Raw genomic sequence first — 25,057 nt, forward strand, 5'->3', positions numbered from 1 at the left:
CCCCAAACTTCTCCTCCCCCCCCCTCCCACATACATCGACATATACGGCGTATATAGATTTTATAAATATATATAAACTAAAAGAGAAATAATTTCCGTTCGCTATCATATCGACGTATATCAATACGCGGCGTCAAGTTTTACCTCAATGCCGATTTCAGAGTTAACTCGATCGCTTTCTCGATGCTAATCTCGTTGTTGACAGTCGTCCCTTGCGGTAAAGGTAATCGCGCGAGTGGGAATCGCTCGCAGTATTACGGAATCTTTGTCGAGCTGGTCTTAAGTGACATGGTAATTTCACCACGAAGTGAACGAACGTATATTACGGGAGCCGCGTGACTTGATCACGTGCAGTTAGAAATGTAAGCTTCGAAAAATCAGTATCGTAGTTAGAGTTCGGTGTGTTTATTGCATGCACCCGCCTATGGATAGACGAGGGAATTACCGGTAATCTATTTAAAAAATAAAAATTATCTCTTTCTAGCTGTTTCCCCTTTATCTATGAAATATGTACACATAACCGACACATACACGTTACATCATTACACAGATTCGACAGCACCAATTGAACTTCCCGTGTATCTCCATGCATATAAACACGCATACATATGCAATCCACATACATCTATTAGGAGCAATAAATGAAAATAATACCGAGGCTCTGCACTTTAATCGACCGCGGCAATCGAGATAGATATGCTAAACGAATTTATCAAAAGATTACATCAAACGAAGAAAAAACCGAGGGGGTAACCACTATCTAAAATATTGTCCCACAGATTACATGATTTCATTTGATTTTATATAATTTTATTTGATGACAAATAATTTTCCTCACTATATATGCGGTTATTTGGTGAAATAAACGATTTTATCTAATATTACACAATTACTTCTTGTAGTTGCATATGTAATTATCGGATCATATATCGGAATTTCATATAAATTTTATAACGATTTCAGGGACTCCGTCCCACGATTACATTAAGTGATTACCCCCTCGGAAAAAACACTTGTGCTCGATCGAACCTGAGACAAAATTCCCCTCTCGAGTCCAAGTCAAGCGAGAGAGAAACGAATTCTTAAAATTATATCGATGAATCCGCTACTTGATTTTCGATTACGAATGATGACGCGAAAGTTCGATCCCGCACGTTATTTTTTACCGTAAGTGTCTTTTGTTCGTCGATCGATGGAAGTGTACGTCGCCTCGTAAACGTAACTTGCAACTGCCGAAGATAAGACTCGAGAAACATAATCTTTCCAGTCTAGGAGTTTTTTATCGAGAACGTTTTATATACTGTTTTTTGAAGGACCACAGGTTACGTAAGTCCGCGTCGAGTATTCGAGATAATAACAGAACGCAGATCGTTCAAGACTGATCTCCGTTTAGTGGTCGCGTCAGCGTCGACTGTTCGAGGCGAAAATTAACGAGAAGAGAGAGAGAGAGAGAGAGAGAGAGAGAGGAGGAAGCGCGGATACGAGTGGGTGATCCCAACGATTGTCAAAATCTCGGAAAAATTTCGTGCGATCGTAGACGACGAGCCGGGGGACAAAGTATTGACACGATCGACTCCGACGGCAGACACCGGCGGCCCAACGACTCCATATCCGAACCATCAAGAATTCCTTGATCGTTCGAATATCCGTACGTAAGACTCGAGCGTTGGACGGGCGATCGACGCCGTGGACCAAAAGTGAGAAATGGAAAGAGGAACACAGACGTGGGACAAATGTATACACAGATATATAGAGATATATATATATATATTTTTGATAAAAATCTATTCGAAAGTGACTTGCAAAAAAAACGGGGGACGGAAAAGGGCGCTTAATTAAAAACGTAGACCGCGTCGTCTTCGGCCGTTTCGATGAAATTTTACGAAGCTGAGAGAACAGCGGAAGTCTCCATCTCGCTCCTTCCTCGTCAGATTTTCTCCTCGAAGACGCATGCAATAAATTTGAAAACGTCGACGTGTATCTGGAGAATCAATAAATACATATTTTTTTTTTTCAAATCTTTATCGATATCTACACGAGCGCTCTGCTGATTCCACGATATATCGCTGCAATCGAATTCGATCGATTGTTATCGTTAATACCGAAGGACGTTATTTGTCTATTGTCGAGCTTCGGTTTTCGAAATTGTTCTAGGCAGATCTAAGCTTAAATATTTCCCATGCTAAGAAGCATTTATGGCGCATGTCGACAGATCGAGAGATCGTCTCGCTGTCGGGATGTCGCTATCACCTGTATACCGCGAATAAAACGAAAGAGTACACACAGAGGAATGTATAATGTGCATACAGGAGACACACACACACACACAAGATACACTACATTGTACGATCGGCACTATTTCCCTAGCGCTTGCCAAACTCTTATTATGATCATTCTATCGTTAGAGTATAAGAGTTGATATTTAATAATTCGTATTGTAATTGTATGCGATTATATTTGTTTGGTTGGCTTGAGGGCGAGAGTCTAACTCGGGTTATTAGATACTACGCTGTACCTTTAGCTGGCGGGTCACTGACAGTAATTGTCATCTTTGCTCCACCGAATGAAGAATGGGATTCCTTGTAATAATCACGAGTTTATTCAGATTGTTATAGTTTAAGTTTCGACACGTATTGTCATCCAGATTCTCGAGTATGACGTAATGTTAATCCAAATAAAAGGTATAAAGTATATGCTGTTTCTTTCTTTGTGCTCTGAAAGTTGTACATGTTTGTGAGTTTTATCATAATTCGTATATATTATAATATATGTATTAATTCATTGAGAAAGCATTGTATAATGTTCAAATGTATAAGTTCCTTTACGAGCTCTCATTTATATTGCATGTTGAACATATAATTATGACGTGGATAGGTAGGATTTAAGAAGAATATATTTGGTATTAAGATATTGGTTGTGAGAAAAAAAAAAATCGAGAGATATGTTTGCTGTAAAACTGCGTCGCTCCATCTTGTAGCGAGTGATAATTGACGATGACGCTGCAACGCGTCGAATTGTTGACGAGTTCATACATTGCGCGGACGTGCTTTCGACTAAACGAGCGTTAAGCTAAAACGATTAAACGAAGACATCGCGAGGAATTTCTTCATATGAGGGCGAACATCGAGCGCTGGCCGTTGTAAATGTTCCCGTAGCGATTGCTCGTGCGTGTTTCGAGAGGAAAGAAAATGCCACTATTATAGGCAGTACACGCGAATGACAGCGACGATAAGAAGCGAGATTGTCTGCCGACGCGATTCGTCGAGCTGGCGTTCGCAGCTCGCAGAAAATAAAACGCGTTTTTATATACTCGCGACATCGCCGGTACGGCCGATCTCGGACAGTCGAGAACACGTCCGTCGAGCGTGCGAACAGAGAGAAAAAAAAAGATCACGGAATCGTTGAGGGAGATGCGCGCGGTGCACCCGCCAGCGACTTTGAGGGGAAGATAGACGCACGAAAAAAAAAAATAAAGAAACACACACACACACACACACACACACACAAAGCGGAAAGTAACGAAGGGTTCGAGAGAATCGCGTTTGAGAGAAAGAGAGTATATATAATGTCGATAAGCTGTGTCTCGATCGAGAGCTAGTGCTTAACACACCAATCTCCCGGGTCGTTTCTCCGAGATCGCGAGATGCGTTTCGTGCCCCACGCTGCGAGCCGTCGTCGTCCGATCGTGATCGATCTCGTATAGGTACAGCCGCGCCTCGCAAACGCGCGTTTCGAGTCCTCCTCGCGCGCAGGCCTAAGGATTTAAAAGCGCGAGACGAGAGGGGAAACGCGGACACGCGGCGTGGAAGACGAGAGGATCTCGGAGAAGCGATTTGACATACATACACACGCTATACATCCACACCATTATACATGTAGTAGACATTTAATACTTTTTTAGTCAGGAAACTGTCGACGGGGTCGTTCGACCTCCTCTCCTCGCGCCCGTGGACTTGGGGTCAAGGTCCGTCGTACGAGGCGGAGGTCGATCGTCCTGTCGCCCACGTCGCACTACACGAGTTTGCGTTAATTAATCAATGCTCTACTCTCAGAGCGGAGGACACGGTCAATATGGGTCCTGGCAGTTTTGGGCTTAGCGTCCTTCCTTCCCGGCCGCCTTCTCTCGTCGCCGGATTGGGGCCTATCCTTCCTTCTGGTCCCGCGCGGCACGACACGGGGCACCGCCGGGGGGGTATTTTAAGCGAAAGGACGAACACAGGAAGTACACTATAAGCATTAGCGCATTACGCGGCTACGCCTAGGTTTAAAATGTGGTGGAAAAAAAAAAGGTAAAAAGGAAAAAAAAAGAAAAACGGACAAAAAACGTATTTCGTAATACGCAATTTTTAAGGAAACTTGTAAGAACGCGATGATTATTACTATAAATAGACAGCGTGTGAGGATCGAGCTTTATACCGCTTTTGTATGTTTAGTAATGGAATACCTATACATTAAATATTAAACAAATAAAAAAATAATGAATAAATAAACACAACAAAAATCTACACAACTTACTATCTAATTGACTATTCTCTATATGCAAGACATATAAACATAATATATATTATATATATAAATAAATATAGATATATATTACAATAATTATATATTATGATTATTACGCTATGAGAATACGAGTATGATGATTTTAAGGAAAGTATACATATTATATTAATAAACATTTTTTAATGCCATTATCCTAAAGATATTGGTGAAATGAAATGAAATGCAAAAAAATAATGTGTTTTGAGTTATTTCATTCCTTCTCCGTTGTTATAAAGAGCGTATCTCTTATCTTCATCATCAAAGGATCATATATTCTAACCTGTTCAATTCTTGAGGTTAATAATATAACACAGGAAGCTATATAAGGTTTGTATAATAAATGAAGTATTATATTATATTAGCTATTATATTAATAATTAATACATAGTTCCAATTTTTTAACATTTTATCTATACTGTTTATGAACAAAAAAGTAGAATTTTGTACGCTAAAAGTAAAACATTGATATCGCTAAAAATTTATATTATTAATTACAAATCGTTTCTTGAATAAATTAAAATCTGTGTGATATTTAATCGCTATATTTGTATTACTCGCAATAATCAAACGACTGACTGTGAAATTTTTCTCGTTAAATAAAGCTGTTCGAATTATCATAAATATTCTCGAGAGACGAACACGATTCATCATTCGTCTAGTAACCACGGACGAGATGATAAATCTCATTTGTCATATTCTGCATGACTCCGTTATATTACCGCATAACACCGTTCAAAAAAATTGGTGAATATCAAATTTATCAAGTCCATATGTGAGAAATTTTTCCAGTATAAATGGTACGTATCGAAAAATAAGATCAATTAATAGAGAAATGGTAGAATTTTGAATCAACTTAATGATCGATATCGAGCTCTTTTCATCACTAGAAGCGCGAAACATAAAATTCTTCTAAGATTAGATCAAGCGAATAAAATCATTTTCAGAGCCGATAATCTATCATGAGTTTGCGATTGGAAAAAAAAAATTATAGGCTTCCATCGTTCACAGATAAGAATTATAAACGGAAAATAAATCGTTTTTATCTCATAATGGGAATTCGATCGGCGATGAGGATTCGAATCCTCTAGGGCGCTCCCTTTCCATGAAAGCGCGTTTTGTGCTGATTAATCGAGAGTTCGCCAGCTTTCGCTGATTCGCGACACCTGGTCAATTATACGGCACATCGCCCATCGTAATCGAAGATCCATCCGTCAATCGGTGATGCGTGACCACGCCTTCCCCTGGTCTCTTAGAATTGGTTCCGATGGGAACGTCGCTGTAAAGTAACCCCCTGAGTTTTATACCCCTCTTCGAATGTGGACACGGATGTCACGAAGGAAAACACAAGAGGAACCCCAATTCGTGGTACATTAAGCGTGTTCACGGACAGTTGGAACCTCTAAGAAAGAGGTGGAGGAGTCGCAATAGTCGCTGACCGTTGTTAGGAATACGAATGAGACTTGTTTAGACATCATAAATACTTAAGTATCTATTTAAAAAATTTAACTGGATATTGTTCTATTTGTTATTTTCATAAAAAAAAGTCTTAAGTCAAAATAAAATTTATATTAGGGTAACAATATATAAATTAGTAAATAGTATTCCCATACATCAGAAATATCCAAAATATATCACAGGAACAGGTATAAAATATCGTAATGTCTGTATAAATTTAAATCAGTGAAATTCAACTGAATAAGGAAGAATGCTTGAACATTGTATAATTCAAATATCAATATTTGCATCAGTTTTAATCTTCCAATATCATATCTATATTGAATTTAATAATTTAAACGAAACAAGGTTAGCTAGACTTAAAGTTCCATGTTTCATTAATTTTTTAGTTGAATTCAAATTTAAATAGTACAGGAGATATCCGAATAATACATTCGGAATACTTCTGCTTCAACTATACGCTCGTAAGTGTTTTATTGTTTTGCAGTGATATTTACTAATCGCATTAAAAAGTCGTCCTGCAACCACGTTCGGCAGCACCGTCAGATTAATAGCTACTTTTAATTTTTCGCTTTACGAGGTTCATTTCGAGCCTCATAAATCTTTACGCGCTTCGCGCCGGGGCTGGTAATCCGAGATTAAATTAGCGGATCGATAGAATTCTCGACAATGAGACCTTGTATCCGCCATGAGAACTGTCTGACGAGAATTATAATCCGTCGGATGTCTTCTGTCGCTGCTCGTAGGGATCGATCGCGTGGCAATTCGCGAGCTCTTCCTTAGCTTCGCAGCCGACCGCCGAGCGGTTTTCTTTGTTCGCCGAAACGTTCCCCTTCGAATCTCGATGCGAAACGCAATTAATTCCCGGCTGTTTCCACGTGAGGGGTGAAAATCGGCTCCCGCCTATATACTGTCGAAAATTACTATTACCGAGAAATAGGTATGCGCGGATAAATATTACGGCAGCCTGGCACGTGTCGTCCGAGTTCGAAACTTTTTGGGGAGAGAAAAGGAGGAAAGCCACGAAAATATATGTGTGTGCGTTTTGTGGACGACGCGCGTGATCGTAGAATACCGCGTCGTAAATACATGACTCTCCCTATACCGTGAATATTATCTGTACGATCGAGGTAATAAGTTTCGAATATAATATCTCTGACAGCACACACTCGTGCCGTAACGGGGCACCGCGTTATTCGACACATTTATATTACTTGATCCTGATCAGCGAAAACTATAAATTTTAAAATACGTTATCTTAAGAATCATCGGCTCCGTATTTTTTTTTTACTTTTACATTGATCGTATCAAGTTAATAGTGTATATTCTAAACGGTAATTTAATGATAATACGACCGACTAGATCTTAAGTCGCGTATTTCTAATACAAAGATTATAACTATAATGAGAAACTGGGAATTCAACGCTGAATTTCCGTCGAAGGTGCGGCTATATTAAATTAAAGTAAATTACTTTAGTGTTATTACACCGAACACTGTGAGCGTCGCTTGACTGGAAAGTTGTAAACTTTATGATATCAATTTTATTTCCTTTGAAGAATCAATAGTTAAGTAAATGCATTTTTCGCCGATCTCGCGCAAACGAAAATGATAGGCGATCATTTGCGTGCTGATGCTTGCCTATCACGATTAAGGTTTTAATGGAGAAACTTAATTTCTTGGGTCATCGCCCGCCAGCTACGCTATCATCATCGTGTTTCGTCGTCTGGTCGGTGAGGTAAAATACAAAAGAAAAAAAAAAGGAAGGAAAGAACAACGTGATCGAAGAAGCGAGAGACGCGAGGGACGAAGGTGTAGGCACGTAGATAAAAGTATCCAATGAAGGGGGATGCTAGGCGGTGGGAGGGATAGGGGATTATAAATTGGCTACTTTGTGTCGTGGTTATTGGAGGGCCAAATTGCGAACGACCATCCATCTATTTTTCAAGCATGGTACTCGCTTTCTCGCCTCCTCTCGTTTTCCCGGATGTTGTCCTTCTCCTTCAAGATCGTTTCTCTTTGATACGGATGATCGTTTAACGACGCGGATTACATTGCCGGGAAACCGACAAATGATGATTTCGCATCGCATACGAATAAAAAGCGCAAAGAAAAATACTTTTGTTCGTCTCTCGTTTTATTATTTGTACATGTTAAAACGGATCGTAATCAATTCCAGTTTTCCAAAAAATTCTGTTTCGAATACTTTGCTTGATAAATGCAAAAATATACTTCAAATAAGAAAAAAATTCTATTTTCGAAATAAATCTCTCTTGATGTTTAATAATATTCGTACATTTCACTTTTAGTTCTATGAATTATGTACCGATTTGGTTTATCAGACTTAAACATAATTATAAACTAAAATTAGAAATAATATTAGAAATTACATTTAAATAAATTGCCTGTATGAGCCTACGCGGTTATTACTAGTGCATAAATAATATACATACATATTTATAAGGCGACGATATATAATTCGCAGTTAAATTCGTTGGTAAGTACACGTCGTTATAAATATTATTGTTTATGCAACAACCGCGAAAGCTCTCATACAGACAATTTATTTATATTTAATTTATTCTTATTGCTGCAAAACTATACACATATTACATCGATTGTCAGTTTATGTGTAATAATTTATGATAAAAAGGAAATAAGCGTCTTAAATTACTACAAAGCACTACCTACAAATGGATATCGCTGCCGTGAAACGGTTGCTCCTTAAGCTCCAAACTTTTTGATCTTCGTGACTTTTTATTCTTTGAAGCTGAAAGATTACATCTTCGCATATTCGTGCAACGAAGCGTGTCTATACGATAGGCGAGAATGATCGACGGGACGTAAGAAAGATAAGGGTGTGGAACGAGCCAGACATTTCCAAAAGGGAGGATTCACCAGGATTCCCAGGTCCATTGACAAATTTGCTGGCGAGCAAAAAGGCTGCTTGATATGCATCCCTCGCTCGGTCCATCGGACTATGCAAGACCCCAGCTGAGCTTCCATTGCATGTGCGTGACGTGACGTGTGCATCATCTCGTTTGGATGACTCCATAGAAACAAAAAAGTATTATATTTACATATATTTTAATAATATTCTCTGGTTAGCTAATTTATCAATGGCAATTGCAATCCAATTCATCGAACTGTGTCATTAATTAACATATATATATTTTTTAAATCATAACACTGTATAATATTATTAAAAAATATGAGATATCTGTTTAAGTTAATTAACGTTTTTCTATACGTTAAAAGAATATTAAAGCAAGATTGTTACATTTTTAAATATTGATAAAAATTAGGGAAACCTACTTATTCTATAATAACGTTTTTAGGTGTGTATTAGACAAGAATCCAATTATCTTGCTCTTGTGAATTTAATGTTAGTTTCCTGAATAGATCCCCCTTTTTTAATTTTCCCACGTGACATTGTGATATGCGAGACAAATTAAAGAGAAAATGAAAATTCAAGAACGGTATCCTTAAAACTCGTTGCCCTAGCTACTGCCTACGTTGTTTACGCGTAATTCTACCCCTTGTCGTGGGGTTAGCTAATTGGTTATCGACTCCATGACTGCCTGTCTTCAGGGTACAATTTCAAGAAGAGGCGGCCTTTCTATCTTACAGATCCGGGAAGCGAGCATTTTCGAACTCGTCTCTCGCTGTTTTTCTTTGCTAGCTTATTTTTCAGGTATTTTGAATTTTAATATCCTATCGTTAAAATTCTTTACCGTCCTTGTATTATATAAAAAACATCGTAAGAAAAGAATTTACGATGTTCTCAGATTAATATTGTTTGGAATATCTTACCTATTTATAATAAATAATTGAATCGTTCAAGTTCAAAGTTTGAACCATTGTAAAATATTTTTGTATTTGTTATTTCGAAAAATGTTGGTTTTATCAATCAATAGCGAATACACAGGATTGATTTCTTAAGGGAATTATTGTTAGTCTTGTTAAACACGACTCGAGCTTTTTATCTTCCGTCGAACGTTGCAAAGAGTTCGATTAAAGTGCTCGAAGCAAAGCTGATGGCCACTCGACCGAACGCCGCGATCTCGATTTTGCGAAACTCTCGTATCTCTCCTGCTCGCAGTCATCCGGACCTCGTTATCTCAGGCAGTTTGAAGTGTCCACCATCCGGAAACGACCGAGAGGCTGCCAGCCGGTTCACGAATACGACATACTGGCGAAAACAGCCGCGTGATGGTCCGAAGGGTCGTCGGTCTCGTACTCTCTGGATTATTTACCAGAGGAAGGGACGAGAGATCCTCCATCCCTACGGTAATGGCTTTATATTGGAAAACTTCTGCAAATTTGTACCGCTTGAATCATTGAAGCGCATCCCGTGGATTCGATGAATCGAAAATTTCGTAGGAGCCACAGTGGGATTTTCGAAGTGGATCACGTTTTTCGGAAATTACATTTGTTGCTCGAGCATCACCGATGTACGGCATTAACTTTAAATGGAGAGCAAAAGGGTAGGATAAAAGTGTTCTTAATAGTAGAGGACAGGTTTTCGTCCACGAAAGTGCTCAGAAATATTTTATTACAAATACATTTTTAACTCAAAGTCTTCAATGTAATAATGGGAATACGTTCATAATTCACAAAATCTTCTAAATATGAAATCATAACTAATGAGGAGCAAATTGATTGAGAAACTAAGATACGATTTCATATTTAAAGTAGATTTTCGAAGTCGACTCTCTTAGTTCTTCGAAGTATTAACTTAATAATTTCGGTAATACATTTATTCGTTGAGATTGTTTTATGTTTTTTTTTTTTTTATTGATTGTAAGGTTCCGTTAGATTCAATGTGTTAAAATCGACAACATCATATCATTCGGCGATCTCAGGGTTCCCTTTCCTGCATTGAGATCAAAGGTATGAATATCCGACGCGCAATATTGACCGTGGACCCTCCTTTTGGTTTCAATGTCCATCCATTTGATCTTTCTTCCTTCTAACCATGTCGCGAGGGAGGTTTACCTAGAAGGCGCGCTTTTACGATTGGCCGCTGCCTACCGAAACATGTAAATATAAGTTAGAATCCCTTCTGCCCGGTCGTCCCTTTTATCCGCGTTCCCCGTTACGTTGCTTATGCATTCCGGCAGGCTGTACAGTTACATCACTTTTACAGCATTGCATCGCGTATACCTCGAAAGTACAGACGTAACGTCATTTTCTTCCTTCGATTGAAGATGTACCGTTAGGATCCGGGGCCGTATTTACGTAAATTTAATTTTTATCTTATTTTTTATTAAAATAAATCGAAAGCGCGCGCGCGTACTCCAAGTACAGCATTCGTTTCTCGAACGATCTATATGTAGCACGCGAATTGTGTTGAAAATTGAGTCTCTTCAGAGAGATATGAAAATAGAAAATGAGGTACCATCACGGAAACTTATAGGATGATCGTATAAATGATATTTTCGTGTAGCATTTTGTACGGTGAATTTACGCGTGAACGAGATCCGGGCGTTCTGCTAAAACTCACAAACCCTCCCCCTCCCTCCCGCCTGCCTCTCGTCCTTTTTCCGGCGAAACTCGCGCGTAATTTCCGGCCCAGCGGATCCCTCCCTCGTGGCTCCTGAGCTTCGATTATAAATTCCGCAACGAAATACCATATTCCCTCCGCGATCCTTTTCATCCGCCATTCAAACGACGTATTTTTACGGTCGCGCGTCGTTCCCGCGCAGAAACATGTAAATACTTACGGCGTTCCCCGCGCACAGACCATTTCGTTTGACGATGTGCACCAGCCGTTCCTCATCTTACACGCACCTCCCGCTGTCGAGAACGGTAGTCCTTCTCTCCTCGCTTTCCTCTCCCCCCCCCCCCCCCCCCCACGTCACGGAACGAAGATACGCGCTTTTACGACGTCCAGTTTTACGAGAGGCTTTCGGAAATATTTCATCCCCCGCACAGAACGACAGAACGCTTTCTTCTCATCCCCACGTGGAAGCCTCCTCGAAGTGAACGCTCGACGATCTCGACGCGACAATGGGAGCTCCGCAAGTTTTTACGCCACTTCGAAACGACGTGGGATGGCACCGAGCGATACAATGGGCGTTTACGCGAAATCTAAGGCCTATACGCTCGCGCTTGTTTTGGATCATAAGCTGAAAGTATCGACGAGAGTGATGATCGCAGGGAAACGCGGGTTTTGAACTTTTTAAAATATATTTTTTCATGAGGCGTGTCATCAACTTTTATCTGTTCGCATTCACGCACATTTACGTGGAACTCTCGCAATTCTCAGATTTCGTTACTGTAATATATGTATAAAGGAGAGAATTAAATTAATTACAGAATATAATATATACAATTTGTGTTACATCTGATATTTTATATAATATATTAAATAATATGATAGAATATCGGTTTTTAAATAAATACGTAAAAGCAGAATTTAATTTGTTGTGATAGTATAAAATTACATGTTTTAATTTAGATTATTTTGATGTTGTTATATCAATTAAGACATATCATTTTTTTGGTCATTACATTATAATTTCTATATATTCTAAATATGAGAAATATTTTATTAATCTCTATTATAAGTTTCCAATTCTAACAATGTAAAATAGGAAATATATTTAGCATGCGTATATGTTATATTATATAAATATATATATATATGTATATATGTGTATGTAGAGTACAATGCAATCTTTATCCGGATTTTCCATTCCTATTCCAAAATCTTCCTTCGATATTTTACATGGACGGACCGACGGCAATCTGATGACCTCGTCGGATTTACCGAACCACGATTTCGCCAACCCTCGTCGGGTGTTAGATGGCGGCATTTTGGATCTTCGACGAAACGGGTTGTAGAAACCGTAGAGGAAAAATCCTACCGGGAAGAGGAAAAAGAAGAAGAAGAAGAAGCTTGCTGGCGCATCGGGCGTCAACATTGTGGCGAAATTCCGTCCGATGTCGTTTGCGGCAACGCGCGTCGACGTATATGGATCCCGGACGACGTCGAACCCGACCGTCGGCTTTTGCGAGGTGCACGAAGAAAGCAAGCTGACTGCCAACGGGTATCGACATCAAGGAAAGGGAACCGAATGCGTTTGTCGCTCGTACACCCGACGCATATATACGATGCATTACGGACACGTCATCGACCTGTCTGTACGATCTCCGTTGGCGATGTCGGTACAAGGAAGGGGTGTCGTGTAGTAATGGCGGCCATGTTCGTAATGCTCCCGTATTACCACCTGCAAATTGTACATCGGGCAAATTGCACACCCCTCTTCGCAATTCGATATCGGTTACAATCTTCGTATCACAGAATTTTAGCTATCAGCAGATTATTATTTGAGTTATTAATGCACATATGCTTCTTTAACAAGATGTCTCAAGAACCGCAATCTCCTTCAGCTATAGACGAGAACTGCTGTCGGAGAGTTATCGCGGCGCTTGGAAATTAGTTGCACCGCCCTGACTCGTTTCGCTACGAAGAGATCTCAGAGTCGATTAAATGCCTTTCATCCCTACGAAGTCTCCCGCTTGATTAATTCGCGGAATAAGATGTTGTAGGTATCGGGGTTGCTGCTGGCGCAGAGAGAAGTCGCGGGGGAAGAAGGGAAAGCTCTGCCTGCCCGTCTCCGGATTCACCCCCGTTTAGCCATCCTCGACGGCTCTTTGTTCCCCGAGTGCTTCTCGCGTAAGATCACGGCCGACGCCCGCCTCTCGCAAGTTTTATCGCGCATAATGTCACCGAAGGCCGTACAGACAAAGGAGTGAGCACCGAAATCGGAAAAATATACGGGAATCGGCCAATCGAGAGCTCTCGCCTTAACGATCGCCGTTAACGACCTAGAAAAGGGGGACTCCTCTATTGGTCAGTGAGATAGGGCGTCGGAATCCTTAAAGGGAATATGACCTTGACTCTGCAGGGATGCTTTTATCATGAACCGATCTCGCAGACGATTTCCCCGATTTGCCCGATTGACCGCGATTTGATTATATTGCTATCAAGATTGAAAAAAATATTTATTGCACTCACATAAACAGTCTTTTTTGTTTCTGATCTTATCAATATTTATTTTAATCTTCGAACCAATAAATTAATACGAATGTATGATGCGTAAATGTGATATAATTATTTTGTCAATTACATACCAGTGATATTCATGGAATAGAGCCACTCGCAGATTAACGGCCGCGTTAATAATAATTAATCAACTAAATTTATTGCCGGCAATTCCTAACACAACGAACTGCATTATAAATGATAGATATTTTTGTTTGTGGTACAAACCCTCCGAGAAAATATTTCATGAACGATATAATATGCTTCGAGGTACAATTCATTACACGTGTGTGATATTTTATCCAAATTTTATCCCAATACCTATCTCAGGGCATAGGTTTAAATTATAATACGTATTTTTCGGTTATTTTCATTTCTGTTAGTCGTACGTATAAATTTGATTTTTTATTTGAAAAATTTTATCCGTTTTATACATGTATATATTGGAAAAAAGAAACAACGAGATTTGCGTATAATATGAGAGATATAAGAAATATAATATACTATAAACGTAATAAAATTCTCGCAGAGTTGTAGAACCGCACAGATAATTTTTGAAAACAAAGAATTATATATACAATTAGTTTTTATTTTTTTACAAATTGATTGCCGCGTTATTCATTATTATCGTAGGACTAACATAATTAGAAGAAATAAAAGTTCGAGCACAAGAATTGTTTTAACGAGAGAAATTTTTGTATCCGCTGGCGTTATATTTTCCACGAACATGATACTAAGTACCCCTTCGGGCCCGAAAACTCACCACGTCACGTATCAGACATCGGACCGGCCGATACATCGATATCGCCGTGGTGAAGTCGTTATTGCCCTCGGAGGGCGAACGAAACGTAGTAGCACGGCGAGTCGCTCCGGACAAAAATCCATTTGGGGCGTGGGATCAATCGCCTTTCAAAAGATACGCATTCGAGCGTTTGATTAATGGACCCATTGTAGCGTCACGACAATTTCAAACTTGTTCGTAACAAGCGGGCGAGTATGACAAAAAAAAATACTCGAGGCTTTACTGCTCTAAACGAAATCGAGTGGGGCGAAAGGAGGTTGAATTACTCAGATTTTCTAAATATAGTCAGTATTTTGTACCACGAGGACACTTCGCCCGTAATGATTTACGTGTAGCTACACTCGAATAATTACGAGGGCGAATGCCGGTTAACTCAGAGCCACCTTGAGGATTCGGGATCAATTATTATTCGCACGGTGCTCGTTCGTGATTAATGGATCGACCGATGGCCGACTCCAAACGCCCGAAGCGGTTAAAAGTGGTAGCCTGCGAGCGCTCTGATATATCATCCTACCTCGAAATGGTAGCGTTTCAAAGACCCGTCGCGATGCGGAGACATCCCCGCGCGTTTTCCAACGAAGACATTAAATTAATTGTCATTAGGCGTCCCGCGTCAACTTGGGGGCGACTTGCACTGTCGAGCAAAGGACGGAGGGTGTCCTGTTGTCACCCTCTCGTTATTAATAACGTTTCCTCCCGGGGCTGTGTGGTTGTTTCGATATAACGTCGCCCTTGACTCACTGGAACATTTTTGCGCACCACTCGCAGTTTCTCCAAATTTCATTTGCATTTATATTCTCTTTCCGGATACGCGTTCACACCAACGTAGGCGTGATTATAATACTAGGAATGTTCGGCACTTCTGAGAACTAGCTGATGAATTTCATTAATCTCTTTTGATGAAAAAAAACAGCCACTGAGGGAACGAACAAAGGATGATCTAATGTCGAGAGCGTATTCCAAACGGCAGTACTTCGAGATAATTCCTCGATAAATTGGACGTATATAATACATTATTGATAAATCCATAAGTAAATGATTAAAGTAAATTTTAAATAATTTATATCAAGGGCCGATATCCATAATCCGTTCTAAATTTCAAGATTCCAAACAATGTCTTAAAGATGCTAATACAACTTTCTGATTGGCTCATAGCATCTCACGTTTAAGACCATCTCGAATCTTGAATAACCTCTGCCCAAGGACTGTCGCACATCTCGATTTAAGGACACACAATTTCGTCGCCGGAAGTTTATTAAAGTTTGCATAGATCTCGTTATCCGCATATCTCCCGCGATTATTAATATCCTTGTAATTATTATTATAATCATTTCCTTTGCTCTTTGCCAATTCACAGCAAAGAAGGGAGAAGTATTCTACTTGGATCCCTAAGAGACTTCTTAGTATTTAATGAAGCACCTCTTACGTGGGTCGTTCCCAGGGGAGAGAAGAGGCGTACCATTCCTGTCATTATTACGAAACAGAATGGCGTCATTGTTTATATAATTATATTCTGACCTTGGCAGATACGAACCCCATTCGTTGTCGTCAAATTAACGGATCGTGCTTACCAAGCATCGGCTTTTGAAATGATAAAATAACTTTCAGTTAAAATTTGTTTTCGGTTGCGCGTTTATTTACGGGTAATCATCATTTGTAACTACAACAAAGTAATTTTACGACTTTTTGTATCAATTGCAAAAATGTGTACATGTCTTTTAAGGAAAGTATGTACATAGAAGAAGCGCATAAAGAAGAACGTGTGTATTATGCATGCAGCGTACCTCACGAGGAATCTTATGATGTGCATGAATGCATAGGCCGTTCTGTTGTCGTGATTTCAATAAAGAACGATAGGAACAACTTCATTTCCCGTCGTGTTGCGCCGGTGCCAACGTCGTCTTATCCGTACACGTATCTCCCTTAAGGACGACGAGTCTGGTGAAACTACGATACTGACGCAATATTAATGGCGTATATACCTCCTCGCTTTCCCTTTCACAGTCGTATCCAGTCCTGAAGACAAATCCCAAGCTAATGTCATTAGACAGTCCTCCGGGAGCTGTGCCGTTCTCTCGTGCAAACAGACAATGTGCCGAGTAGCTTCGTAAAGCTTGGGTAAATACTCTAATATCATAGTTGATCGAACACTCGTCGAAGAATGGACCGGTCTTCCTCCTCCGTTTCGAAACATTAACGATCGATTAATTATGTACCGCCATTGAAATGGTTCGCCAAGTTTCTACTCACCGTCAGGATGGATTGTTGCCTGAAGAGCTTTTAAACGCTCATTAAATGTAAAAACCTTAAATAATAAGAAAATGAATTTAAATGTCTAAAGACATTGTTTTTAGAACATTGCACAATTTATGGTCATAAAGATCTAATTTCTTCGTTCTTTGACATAATTAATTTTATTTTTCGCATCTGGACCGTAAATTATATATTATTTCGTAAATTTTCTTGTCAGTGTGACGTTCCAGAATTTTTAAAGAATTTTTGCGTTAAAATTCAACTGACATTAACATTGACAGATTCCTTTCGCATTTCTGCCTCATTCCGTGCGCAACTAATAATCGGTACGATGCCAGAGAAGAGACAAGAACGCATGTTTCATTGACACTCTTGGACGAGGGTCAATTAAGCGCTATTAGCGCCGCTGAATTTTAGCCGGTTTCCGTAATGAGGTTAATACATGAAAGATATCCAAACAATTAAATAATATATGAATTACTATTATAAAATTCAGGTAATCTTTCTAACGTAATCGAATTGCAAAATTGGACGTCTGACATGGCTGAATCGTAAAACATAGATTTTTATATGTTTTCAAGCTCATACGTGCACCATGAAATTATATTGAACGAATCGATAAATCCACCTCTGCGCAGAATGACTCTCAACTTTTTATTATGAGGGATATTTGCTGTAACCGCAAGATTGTTACGGCGATTTCTGCGTCGAAGCGAGTTCTCCTACTGGACCAAATTTTCATTACATTCGCCTGCCACATTCCATGATAATTCACATCTTGACCGGCAGAATTTTGAAAAACATAATCTCCAATTCACCACTATGGCGGTTCGTCGCGTAAAATTACGCGAGAAAAATATGTTCAAAGTTCCAGAACGACTGCGTATAATTGCGATGAGTTCGCAGCGCCACGTAACGGTCTGCCATTATACAACCTTTTGCTCTTGGCAAGTCAATGAGCTCCGTTTTCTTGGGACGCGCCTCATTATTACGGTTTTCTGCATCTCATTTAACTCTCTTTCTCCCTCGAGCGTTCGCACTACATATTGCCTTCAGCAATTATATTAAACGAAAACATTTGGTAATAGTATTGTTAACAATCGTATTTTTTTTTTAAAGAGATTTATATGAACGATTTATGTTAGAAATAAAATAATCCTTTTAAATAATTCGATTAATTCTCCAGACGTATCATTACGATCCTGAGTTATCGGCGATAGATTGACGTCGTTTCCTTCTGAGCGGCATTCCAGGTGACTCGGGTCGCGAAAGTCTTACTTCTCTTATAAACGAGTGACGTATAAGCGGTCATTACGGAGGGCCAACGTAAGTGCGAGGCAGAAGAGAAGAGTCAGAGGTCGGCAATCGTGGCGTCGTGCAATGTTACGGTCTATCTTGTAAGAGCCCGTTTAATGGCTGTCTTAGGAGTCGCTAATATGCCATAAGTAGAGGTACCAAGGGAGGGCACAACTCCCATAATCGTAACTGCAGTTGTCCTTCGTGCCTTCGCGCGAAATGGTGTTCCCGACGTGCGTTCGTCCTCATGTCGAGTCAGAAATTTCTAGAATTCCGTGTACGACCGTCGCCATTGGATGTCTACAGCCTCCGTTTCGACAGCGAGACAGAAAGTTTTTGTGGTGCGTGAGTTAATTTGTACAAATTACTCTCGGTTGCTGCCCGTCGGTGACGTCGCTGCTCCTGGAAATTTGCCAACACGTTGGCTTGCTTGAAATCTCAAAAATTGTTGGTACAAAAATTGCACATAAGGAACGATGATTATAATGAACTCACATATTTAATGCAGAAAAATGGCTGCCTTCGGGCATGTCTTGGTTATTAAATCAATTAAATACGGCTTATATAATTATTTCTGCATGCACATTTTAATAATACTTATTTTTGTTATGCAATTTTAATTTTTCTTGAAAGCATGAGCAATACTTGCAGAATTAACTCATGTCGTTATTCTGTATCGATCATTACGATTTCCACTATTATATTCAATAATTCATAGACAGTTCGAAGACTAGCCTTAACTTTTTCTGTATCATCTCTTTGTCACATTTTTCTTAAGGGGGTTTGTCTGAAAAAAGAAAAGACGTTCTTCATGAATTTTTTTTAGAACCAAGAGACAAATTATAAAAATGGGACTTTTTGCATAACAAAGTACACCTTTTGTAATTCTCATACAAATTCATATTTCTATCGTCATAAAGTTGTTTACGTTTTAAAATAAAAAATATTAAATATATATTTTTCAATTCAAGTACCTAATGTTATTTAATTAAATTTTCCTAATAATATATAATATGTAGCAAAGAAATCACGCGATAGTTTTAAAATAGCATAATTAATAACACAAAAACTAACAAGAAAAATTTCCTTGAAGAAGCACATAAAAAAAATTTCTAAATTCTACCAAGACAAATTAAATGAATCAATGGGTATTCATATTCAGAAATGCATCACTTCACAAAAAACAAGGCGCTTTATAGTCGGATTTTATATTTAAGACCGTTTTAAGTACAGTCTTAAGATGTCATAAACCAATCAGACAGCCGTATTATTGTAAGACATTATTTAAGACGGTCTTAAAATAAACATGAACTATGAACATCACCCATAGTCAACCTCATTTATACCCCAAGTTTTAACTGAGACAATCTGATCTTATCTTGCAGACGATAGGCGAACTTCGAAGCATTCGAGAGACGTTTGTCCGCGCAATCACGACATCCGTATTCATGGAGTGAGCGGGAAGGATCCGTGATTCTGCTATATACCCGTGCTTTAGCACGCGCATTGTTGCGTGCAGGTCTGCCGCCACGGGTGGAATTACGCGGATGCCTGTGATACCGTCAGATCAGTTGCCATATCGGTCGTTAGATCGCCGTCTAGATCGGTCGTTAGATCGTTCGCGTGGTGGGCGAGAGAGGAGAGAGTCTGGGCGTAATGGGAATTCGGTACCAATCTCGTGTACGGAGATGTCTCTCGGAAACGTGCACAGAATGTTTAGTCATAGGCACACGTTTGTCTTGAAACTCATCCCTCGTCGCGGGGCGTTCGTATTCGAATGCAGAACGGAATCGCGCAAGTAGATTCGAGGAGTTGTTTAGAATTATAAGATATTACGTTTACGTAATATACACATAGCGTAATACACACACATGGAGAAATTACATTTTACTTCATATATTTAAAAATATTTAATTAAAAAACAAATTTTGTCAAAATTTTTTATCTGTGTACATTAGTGAGAATTGTTTACACAATAGAGGTATACGCATGTAAATTATACTAATTATATAAATGATAAAACTATTTGATGTATGAATGCACATGATTACTCAAACATATTTACAAATTTGTCGATGCAGTAATGAATACGATTGCTTGATCCAAATGAAGATATGCGTGTAATTTCGTAAGAATGTCCCTGACACAATTAGACACTATAAGACGACTACACACAGATGTAAGAACTTGTAATTCTTAATTAAGTATTTTCGAGATGACTAATCGCAGTGATATTTAAAGGAGATGCAAAATATTTTCTTCACGTATTTTATCAATTAATTTTTTGAAAACACTATTATTTGCAATTATTTAGCGCCTAATAATTATATATACTATATTAGTACTTCTATATTAAATGCACAAATATATAATAATAATAATAATTAGTGCTTATCATTAGAAATATTTTATGTAAGGTAATGGGAGCCTATATGGCTTAATTAAGCTTTATGATTTTTTTTTTGTTAAGTTCAAAATTGAAAATTGATAGGTTCGAAAAAGGGAACATTTCTGAACATTAAAAAAAATTAAACATTTTAAAGTATTTATGAGTATAGTGAAAATTTTAAGGAAAAGTTTAGGCCATATTAGGTACTAAACTATGTTGGGTCCGATTATCTTATGACTCATAATAATACTGTGTACGAATCTGTTCTGAAGAATAGCATAAATTTAGATTAATAGTTTCGAGTATCTAAATTGATACAGTATATTCATACTATGTTGTGTGGCGCGCATGTGTGTAATTAAATGATGAAGACATTATCAAATTCAACAGCGTCGCCCTTAATATTTGTTTAATTGATCGTAATCACGTAAATTTAACTACAATTATAGTAAGACAGTGGTATGTCTGACAGTCAGTCTGACGCGCGATCGTCTTGAAATGATCTCATTTATCTTCTAGTACCCTAGCGGGCAGAGCTCACTGTCTTGCGAAATTAATCAGGCGACTGCAGACGAGCCTTTGTTGCCCGTGCTGCCCTGATCTTGTCCCATTTATGTCACGATATATTGGCGAATATACATTACATCTGAGCTTCTCTTATAGTACATTCATACATCAATTTTTTTCATTTTCATAATTTGCAATTAATCATAATCAATCTGCCTTTTTAATAGAAACATATCATAGTGTTCTATATATATATATACATATATATAGAAGAAGAAGGAATCTTTATTGATCAATTAGAATTTAATCTAAAATATAGTTAATTGATATTTCAAAGAACTGAGAGAGAGAGAAAGAGAGAGAAGAGGGTATCTAATGCATCTAAACTTTTCAGAGAAATAGAAATAGCTTTATCGATAAAGGTACAAGATATAGGATGAATTAAGTTTATTGCGTTTTGCAATTAAGTCCTACGCGCTACGGTGCGCCATATAAGACGAACTTCCTTATAAGAGACGGGAACATAGTTCGATTAACCGACGTGAAGTCTTCATAGAGAATACTTCGTCATATCTACCATCGAACTTTAGTAACGAGCTGGTATAGCTGGTAATATTCCCACGTCGATTTATGAAGATGTACGGAGGGTCGACGCTGAAGAGTTCAAAATAGAAGGGGATGACTAGGTATACGTGAGCTTCTGGATCGATCTGAGATTCTTCTTTGTCTCCTGTTTGCTTTACGAAACGACTCGGTTATCCGGCATGATAATTTGATTTTAATTGACATTTACGCAACGCTCAAGGATAACTTGCTTCAAATTACGCAGTTTGCGTGGCATCGTTGTTGAATAACACAAGAGGGGGAGAGAGAACAATGAGGTAAAAAAATATTACAAAGATAAATTGTTTTAATATAAATTAACATTTTTGATATTAAAATACCACGTAATATTACATGTTTTGACATAGAAAAATTACGTTACAAAAGTAAAAATGAAATAATATCAATTATTTGTCATTTTTGTACGATGAAAAAAATTGGACGGATGATAAATATTAGTGTAACCGAATGCAAACAGCGCAGCTATTCATTTTCCAGTTTGATGGTTTGGGCAGCCAGTAAAATTTTGCATGAACGAGCAACCGAAAGTAAGAGAATACACCAGTACGCATTTGTGGCGGCCGGGCAATGAAAAAAAAAAATGTATGTGTGCGTACATACGTGTGTATGCGCACTCCGCTGCAATGGAGTACCTTCGGGTAATTTGAGTACGAGCCAGCCAAAGTACAACTAGCGGGTCGAATCGCTTCTGCAGGGGTGCGGTTCGCGAAACAAAGGGCGTCGGTTCGTCGGTACTGGTAGAACGACCGGCGGGACAATACGAAAGTTTTACGACTGTCGAAACTCACCGTGCTCGGCAGACTGGGTTTTTACCAGCAATGGCGGGAAGCGCAGCGAAAAAAAAAGACCGTACGGTATAGGTGAAATCGAAACTTCAACTCGTCACCCCATTGCCGTCATGTTCGGCCAAATGGCGATACGGAACCATTAAACCGCGTTAAACGCTAAAGTACACGTGTCGGAACTGTCGCAGAAATAAGATAAACAATCAAATTGTTTTAGTTTATTCCTTTTTCGTATCTATTTTTTTACTTTTATGAAAACAAATAGATTTCTTTTAAGCATATTATCTATAAGTAGAATAATTAATTTTGTTTCGGAAGAGTTTAAGGATTTCTGATAAAAATCTTGAAGAAAAAAATGAGTGTGGAATAAAAAGAGCTAATATTTTAGAAAATAATATAATTAATATATTTTACACATTTTAATGATTCATAATATTTTGTAATTTATGAAATCCTCTTCCCTTTCTGCCTCTCTCCCTCTCTCTCTCGGAATGAAGTACCTAACATTTCAGAACCTGCGAACAACTGTCATACTCTCATAACTATTATTTAAAGATTCCATTTGATTCGCGTCGCTCGTGGAATAATCATTTCACTCTTGTTGCTCGTCAAATATTAAACAAAGACTAATAATGCTTGCGAGCGTTGTGAGCGCCAAGTGAAACGCACCTTACGACGCACGTGCGCGTTGTATCAAAAGACAATTTCACCAAGCACGTTAATTCAGCTTTGCGAAGTGAGATGCGTGTACGTATCTTGATGTGTGGGACACGCACTTGCTGTGGGGTACATGCCATCGAATTAAGCACCGACGCGAAGCGTAATTCGCTTAGTTTCCCTTTCGGAGCGACCCGTCGGTTTCGGCGCTACGTCGAAAACCGCGTTATTATCTTGCCTCACAAAGGGCACGGTCGTAACTTCGAGTAACCGTATATCCTCGCGTGCGCGTATTACACTCGCATCGCACACCGGTGAAGGGCTTTTAGCAACAAAGAGCAATCTGTGATCGTTATTGACTGCCTACGCGAATGTGCGCTTCGTTTGATATTTCCCCTCCTGTCGACGTCGACGAACTACAAATACTGTATACCGTGTTGCAGACGGTACGTATTTCATTGTTTTCGAAATACGAACTGTTCAATTGATAACATCGAAAAAAATCACTCTCTGCAGTAAAATCGAGAGTAAAATATATTTTGTTATCAGAGCGCTGTCAGCGCTTAATCTACATGACGCACAGCTATAAAAGACTTCTCTCGAGAGAATATTCTTTGTGGTTTTGTCGTATTGTTGTTTTTCCTTCGATATATATATCTGCTATTTTTTACTGCCTTTCTGTAAACTTGCGCTGCCACGCTACCACGCACCATCTAATTCTACTTGCAAATGACCGTCGCCAACAAAGTTTGTTCGTGGTTTCGTGTGTATCTCCCGCGCCCCCGATATCGATCCTGTTCCATGGCTACACCTTAGGGAACCCTGGCAAACCACCGTCGAAATAACATCTTTATACCTCCCGGGAAACGTCACTCGATGTCGCAAACAATGACTTTCTAACTCGTCCAGGATTGTGCGGGATGTGCGCCACGGATAGTTGCCAATACCTACGGACACCTTCGGGGTAAAGTTAGCTGCACGACCCTCGGCCCTCCATAGATGGACAATGGTCCCCTTTCCCCTTGGTCATTATGAAGTGAGCTCGCCTCCAACGACGGCTAAATCTAATCCGACACTCGTACTTCGAGAGCCGTCCATCACGAAGGGTTAGATCAAGTTAGAACGATTGCCAAGATTAAAGGAGATATGATGTTGTCTAAAAATTAGATCGCAAAACTGAAAGCTCTTACGGATATCGAATTTAGAGTCTTTCATGTTTCAGGTTGTATATTTGACTCTTAAACTACGGAATAGTGGGTTATTTAGACTCAAAGTGAAAATTTTTGAACAGTTGTGTAATCTATACAATTGATAAGGTTCTAAATGTAGACAAAAAAATCTTTGAGCCTTCCTCCGTCAATTACCGTAAAGCAGGAGTTCACTTGTACTCTGTACTTTAAAGAGAACGCTTTAGAACTTAAATATAGTTTTTATAGCTAAAGTTGAGATTTTAATAAAGGGAATCATCTGAAATCACGCTCAAGAACTTGTGAAACAACACATGGTTTTTATTGTATTTTATAATTGTCATAAAAGCAGGAAACATACTTTCGTAAATATACTTTATGCCGATGTGTCGTTTCACTTAGGACAGCGCTGTTCAATATACAGTTTAATTAGGAAAATTTTCTTTCCTTGTTCACATACAGGGAGTCATCAGGTCGGGTTTTATTTGATCGAGGCGAGCGAGCCT

Source organism: Cyphomyrmex costatus, unplaced genomic scaffold, assembly GCF_001594065.2.
Source record: "Cyphomyrmex costatus isolate MS0001 unplaced genomic scaffold, Ccosl1.0 scaffold164, whole genome shotgun sequence".
Classification (NCBI taxonomy): Eukaryota; Metazoa; Arthropoda; class Insecta; order Hymenoptera; family Formicidae; genus Cyphomyrmex; species Cyphomyrmex costatus.